The sequence below is a fragment of the Oncorhynchus mykiss genome, chromosome 4 (genome assembly GCF_057628025.1).
Source record: "Oncorhynchus mykiss isolate SJ-2025 chromosome 4, ASM5762802v1, whole genome shotgun sequence".
NCBI lineage: Eukaryota > Metazoa > Chordata > Actinopteri > Salmoniformes > Salmonidae > Oncorhynchus > Oncorhynchus mykiss.
Genome location: NC_143025.1, coordinates 57349373 through 57356608, shown reverse-complemented (window position 1 = coordinate 57356608; position 7236 = coordinate 57349373).

The window sequence follows — 7236 nt, the reverse complement described above, 5'->3', positions numbered from 1 at the left end:
AATATATGCATATTATTAGTAGTATTGGATAGAAAACACTCTGAAGTTTCTAAAACTGTTTGAATGATGTCTGTGAGTATAACAGAACTCATTTGGTAGGCGAAAAGGTTTGTAGTTTCATGTAAGTGATTGCCTATTCAATATGCTGTGTCTATGGTGCCAGATTGCACTTCCCAAGGCTTCCAGTAGATGTCAACAGTCTTTATAAAGTTGTTTGAGGCTTCTATTGTGGAAGAGGGTCGAATAAGAGCTGTTTCAACAAGTGGACCAGGCTGTGGCCAATCAGTTTTTTACTTCGCGGTCACGCGGGCGCGCCGTGCCTTCTTTTTCCTCTGTAATGAATACGCTATTGTCCGGTTGGAATGTTATTGAAGCTGTATTATTAAAAAAACTAAGGATTTATTGTAAACATCGTTTGACATGTTTCTACAAACTGTAATAGAACTCTGACTTTGTCTGGATTTTGCGCTCACGTATTGTGTCTTTGGAATAGTGAACTAAATGCGCAAACAAAACAGGTGCCTTGCGAAAGAGGTATTTGGACATAAATATGGATGTAATCAAACAAAACAAACATTTCTTGTGGAAGTGGGAGTCCTGGGAGTGCATTCCGACGAAGATCAAAGGTAAGTGAAGATTTATAATGCTATTTATGACTTTTTTTGACTCCACAACTTGGCGGGTAACTGTATGGCTTGCTTTTGTGGCTGAACGCTGTTCTCAGATGATTGAATATTGTGCTTTTGCCGTGAAGCTTTTTTGAAATCTGACACAGCAGATGCATTAAGAACAAGTTCATCTTTAATTACAGTGCCTTAAGAAAGTATTCGGCCCCCTTGAATTTTGCGACCTTTTGCCACATTTCAGGCTTCAAACATAAAGATATAAAACTGTATTTTTTTGTGAAGAATCAACAACAAGTGGGACACAATCATGAATTGGAACGACATTTATTTGATATTTTCAAACTTTTTTAACAAATCAAAAACTGAAAAATTGGGCGTGCAAAATTATTCAGCCCCCTTAAGTTAATACTTTGTAGCGCCACCTTTTGCTGCGATTACAGCTGTAAGTCGCTTGGGGTATGTCTCTATCAGTTTTGCACATCGAGAGACTGACATTTTTTCCCATTCCTCCTTGCAAAACAGCACGAGCTCAGTGAGGTTGGATGGAGAGCATTTGTGAACAGCAGTTTTCAGTTATTTCCACAGATTCTAGATTGGATTCAGGTCTGGACTTTGACTTGGCCATTCTAACACCTGGATATGTTTATTTTTGAACCATTCCATTGTAGATTTTGCTTTATGTTTTGGATAATTGTCTTGTTGGAAGACAAATCTCCATCCCAGTCTCAGGTCTTTTGCAGACTCCATCAGGTTTTCTTCCAGAATGGTCCTGTATTTGGCTCCATCCATCTTCCCATCAATTTGAACCATCTTCCCTGTCCCTGCTGAAGAAAAGCAGGCCCAAACCATGATGCTGCCACCACCATGTTTGACAGTGGGGATGGTGTGTTCAGCTGTGTTGCTTTTACGCCAAACATAACGTTTTGCATTGTTGCCAAAAAGTTCAATTTTGGTTTCATCTGACCAGAGCACCTTCTTCCACATGTTTGGTGTGTCTCCCAGGTGGCTTGTGGCAAACTTTAAACAACACTTTTTATGGATATCTTTAAGAAATGGCTTTCTTCTTGCCACTCTTCCATAAAAGCCAGATTTGTGCAATATACGACTGATTGTTGTCTATGGACAGAGTCTCCCACCTCAGCTGTAGATCTCTGCAGTTCATCCAGAGTGATCATGGGCCTCTTGGCTGCATCTCTGATCAGTCTTCTCCTTGTATGAGCTGAAAGTTTAGAGGGACGGCCAGGTCTTGGTAGATTTGCAGTGGTCTGATACTCCTTCCATTTCAATATTATCGCTTGCACAGTGCTCCTTGGGATGTTTAAAGCTTGGGAAATCTTTTTTTATCCATATCCGGCTTTAAACTTCTTCACAACAGTATCTCGGACTTGCCTGGTGTGTTCCTTGTTCTTCATGATGCTCTATGCGCTTTTAACGGACCTCTGAGACTATCACAGTGCAGGTGCATTTATACGGAGACTTGATTACACACAGGTGTATTGTATTTATCATCATTAGTCATTTAGGTGAACATTGGATCATTCAGAGATCCTCACTGAACTTCTGGAGAGAGTTTGCTGCACTGAAAGTAAAGGGGCTGAATAATTTTGCACGCCCAATTTTTCAGTTTTTGATTTGTTAAAAAAGTTTGAAATATCCAATAAATGTCGTTCCACTTCATGATTGTGTCCCACTTGTTGTTGATTCTTCACAAAAAAATACAGTTTTATATCTTTATGTTTGAAGCCTGAAATGTGGCAAAAGGTCGCAAAGTTCAAGGGTGCCGAATACTTTCGCAAGGCACTGTATTTGTAAAACCTGTATCTTTCATCAAAGTTTATGATGAGTATTTCTGTTATTTGATGTGGCTCTCTGCATTTTCTCTGGATGTTTTGGAGGCATTTCTGAACATGGCGCCAACGTATACTGAGGTTTTTGGATATCAATATGAACTTGATCAAACAAAACATACATGTATTGTGTAATATTGAGTCCTGGGAGTGTCATCTGATGAAGATCGTCAACGGTTAGTGATTAATTTTATCTATATTTCTGCCTTTTGTGACACCTCTCTTTGGTTGGAAAATGGCTGAATGCTTTCTGTGACTAGTTGCTGACTTAACATAATGACCTATTCTGCTTTTGCCGAAAAGCCTTTTTGAAATCGGACACTGATAACGAGAAGTGTATCTTTAAAATGGTGTAAAATACTTGCATGGTTGAGGAATTTTAATCATGAGATTTCATGTGGTTTTGAATATGGCACCCTGCAATTTCACTGGCTGTTGGCGAGGTGGGACTCAAGCGTCCCGAACGATCCCAGAGAGGTTAACAGACTGACCCTAGCCCCCGACACAAAATATTGCAGCATAAATACTGGAGGCTGAGACAGGAAGGGTCGGAAGACACCACAATACCACCGGACAGGGCCAAACAGGCAGGATATAACCCCATCCACTTTGCCAAAGCACAACCTGTAGTGGAAATTTCCTGTATTTACCAAATCATGAGAGCAAACCACACACAAGTCAGAGTTATCATAAAGTCCATCTTTAATTATATGAGCTCCATCACAACCCTGTGACTCTCAGATCAATTCAGTGTCTATAAATTAATTCTCTGAGAGTCCTTACACATTGCAACTGAGATCCTTTATAGCAAAGACACACATAGCCAGACAGCATTGGCTATAAATTATCGTTCAGCTTTGTCTCCTAAACTATGTTCTTATCTCGCTCTCAGGACCATACAATAAAACCTCATCAACAGGCATATATCAAATACACCCCTCCTGGACAAGATCACAGAGACTGGCACACAGACATTGTGGAGCCAAGAGATAATTGGTTCCCCCTAAATCATCCCTTAAAATGGTTTAAAATATATGTTTACATATGAAGACAAGCTTGACCTTTCCCCTCTCTGCGGCGCAAGTAACTGAACCCTGACAGAGAACAGATAACTGCAAACGGCCAACAGTATTATCCAAAAATAGAGATTCTAATGACATATCTCACATAAGCATGCAATAATAATAATAATAAAACATGTTATTTACCTAAAAAAATTCTGATTCCGCCACGACAAACCCCCACACCACTAGAGGGATATCTTCAACCAAAAACTTACCATCCTGAGATAAGGCCGAGTATAGCCCACAAGGATCTCCGCCACTGCACAACCCAAGGGGGGGGTGCCAACCCAGACAGGAATTTCACGTCAGTGACTCAACCCACTCAAGTGACGCACCACTTCCAGGGATGGCATGGAAGAGCACCAGTAAGCCAGTGACTAAGCGCCTGTAATAGGGTTAGAGGCAGTGCCGTTCCGTTCACCTTCACACTCCTGGGCCAGACTACAATCAATCATAGGACCTACTGATGAGAAGAGTGTTCAATAAAGACCTAAGGGTTGAGACCGAGTCTGCGTCGTTCACAATTCCATAAAAATTGAGCTCTACAGGAGACTTTGAAGTAGTTGTTCCCCTTGCTCTGCTAGGGCCACGGCTTTTGTGGAGCGATGGGTAATGATGATTCGAAGGTGGCTGTTGTCTATGTGTAAAGAGGGTCCCTGGTTCGGGACGGAAGTAAAACTGTTACACAGGCACCATTTAAAAATCTGGAGAATCTCTTCTTTGTAATTATGTATATCTGGGCAACGAGCTCGTTTATCATCGATCGCTAGGCCAGAAAAAGTTATTTTTCCATGTACTTTTTCATTACTTTTTATTAAGCCATTTTTCAGCCTTGGGTGAATTCTGACTCCTATTTTCCAGCCTGTAGCTAGCCAGAACGAATTTACGAAAGCACAATGACTATACCATGTAGCTAAACTAAGAATGATGAGAATAATCAGGTCTATAGCTAATCTACTGGCAAGTTTGATGTACAACTACTAACATACCGGTACATCTAGCTGTGTAATGATATGCTATGTGATTCATAAGGACAGCGTAGCTAACAACTTGTCAGCCAACATAACGTGTAAGGTAACTTCTTTCAACAGTCATTACATTGGTCGTTAGAGCAAATCCGGTCTCTGATGGGGGGGGGGGGGGGGGGGGGGGGGTTCACATCTAGCTCGGCTATCAGACTATTCTTTAGTGTAGGTTGAATAGTCTATTGTTCAGCTATTAGCCCAACTTGCAGCAAATTGCTGTTCCCCTCTCATTCCTTTCCCTCTTCCACGCGTCATCATTCTGCTCCCGAGTGGCTCGCTTGTGGGCGTGCTGGCAGGATAGGGCAGCGTCTTCAGTTGCGAGTCAAGAATTCTGCATACAGTAGCATACAGTTTGTATGAAGGTGTGGTTTTTCACAGGCCAATTGTCTTTTTGTCAAAATCAAAAAGAACTGTTCTGAAAGCCACTTTTTTCCCCCGACACAAAAGGAAGTCATAGCGGACACCTACGAAGATGGCATCTCAGGTAAGCAGCACTGGGCTGTATTGACTTATCCTAAAAAATGGCACGTGCTGCTTTAGATTGAACGGTCATATCTCAGTTATTGCTTTCTTCACATTCAGAGAGCGAGCTGACCAAGGGGGTCGAAAATGTAGATATTGCCAGATGTTCACTGTGTGAGGACCAGGCCGTGGAAGCTTTATTGCTGGCAAAAAGTGTCCATAACCAGAGGTAATTAAACTGTTCTGTGTTCTTTTTCTCCGTGGAATCTGTCTCGCTTGCATGAATTAAAAAACCCTTAAGATGTCAGCTGCTAATTTTCAGATTTACACCACATAAACATTTCCACTGGACTATCTGTTGCTGCCAAGTCATGGGTTAGCCTTGCAATAACCAAGTGGTGAGAAACACAGCCCTCTTTAAAATGTTTCAGGTACACTTTGAAAGAAGATACTGTATGTGACGCAGACACCTATTGGCATTATCTTCTATCGTTTGTCCTCACGGGTCTGTTTTTCAGCTTAAAGTACTTGTGTGTGTGTGGTGTCCGCCATCCCTCTCTCCCTAAATCCTCTAGGTTATATCAGCTGTTTTGTTGAACCCCTCCCGCATCTGAAATGGCTGACAGAGGGCATGTTCTGATCATAGAGATGATGTCACTTGGTTGAGTCAACTGGAAGTATTATTAGATGCTTTACATTGAAATCCCAGAGTTAATGATCCAAAGTCAGTTTTGCATTTCACCTCCTGATTTAAGATGACTGACCGTGTTAGAATAAAAAGGTTTAATCATGCTCTTGTCTGCATGCATGTTTTGATGTGAGAGGAATCCAGTCCCGACAGCGCAATTGGGATGAACTGAGAGATTAGGGAAGCACTGTCATTCATGAATCATATGCTCTCTCTCCCCCCACCTCATCTAATGCACACCATATGTGCATTGTAGAGTAGAGATTTGCCTTCCTTTTAACTAGGCATGTCAGATAAGAATGACGGCCTAGGAACTGCCTTGTTCAGGGGCAGAAGGACAGATGTTTACCGTTTCTGCTCAGGGATTTGATCTTGCAACCTTCTGGTTACTAGTCCAACGCTCTACCCACCTGCCCGCCCAAGATTGAACTCTTACAATTAAAATGCACTTTCAATAAAGCGTTTCACATTCTCCACTGGTTGAAACACTCGTGTCCTCAGATGAGTTAGATCTGCATAGGTTTTTTTCCTGTATATATGAATTAAATCAATCATGTATAGTTAGTGTAATCATTGATATCACAGGAGCAGTAAACGCTGTTGTAGTGTAATACATACATGCAGACACCGCATCATTTGATATGACTGAAAAAGAATGTCAGTCATACCTGAACCGCACATGATCGGTGAATATATTCAATGTACAAGCTACAATATGGGAATCTCACGCGTGGTAATAACTCAAATACGTGTGTGTGTATAGGTCTTGCATCCGTCGCACAATAAAGGTATTCTACTCTGGGCTTCATTAATGCCATTCAGACTTGGTTCATGGATTGGTATGAATATTACTTCAGAACTTTACGTTTAAGGTCCATACCCAGATAGGCAACAGTTATTTTTAATCCGACACTAAGTAAATAGCTAGCCATGTTACTTCAGCTGCAAGGCAAGCTTACACAATTGTGCAGTCAATGCTTTAGCCAGCTAGATTCTTTCCATCCACTGTTTCACAAGACAACAGCCTGGTTTGTTGGTTCTCAGGAGTCCCTGAAAGACAAATTCATTTTCGTAATTTAACTGACAAAAAAAAGCCGCACAAACGTCTCTACATTAACACATTCCTCAAATTGTACATTTGCTACACTCGTTAAGACAACTTCCATCTATTTTGTCAGCAATCTTCGTTGAGCGCCACAAGGCAAGGGTGGCTCGTGTCAAAATTCGTCTTTGGTCAAAGCCTTGGGACCCAAATGCATAATGAGTGCGCAAACTCCCCCTTGTGGTCTGGAGCAATGAAGCCATCCCGCGGTGCAGGCTCGCAACTTTTAAAGGAGTGTGTTTCTTCAGTCCCTGCTGTTCCTTACGGTGTGTGTTTAAAGCTTATCCTGATGCAGAATAGATTGCAACGTATTCATGGCTCTGTACCTTCCGTAGTTCGGACTTGGAGATTGTGAAGAGATGTCTTGTGGGGAATGCAAGGCATGGGTGTCCGAGCTGTGTGCTAGTAGTTTAAAAAAGACA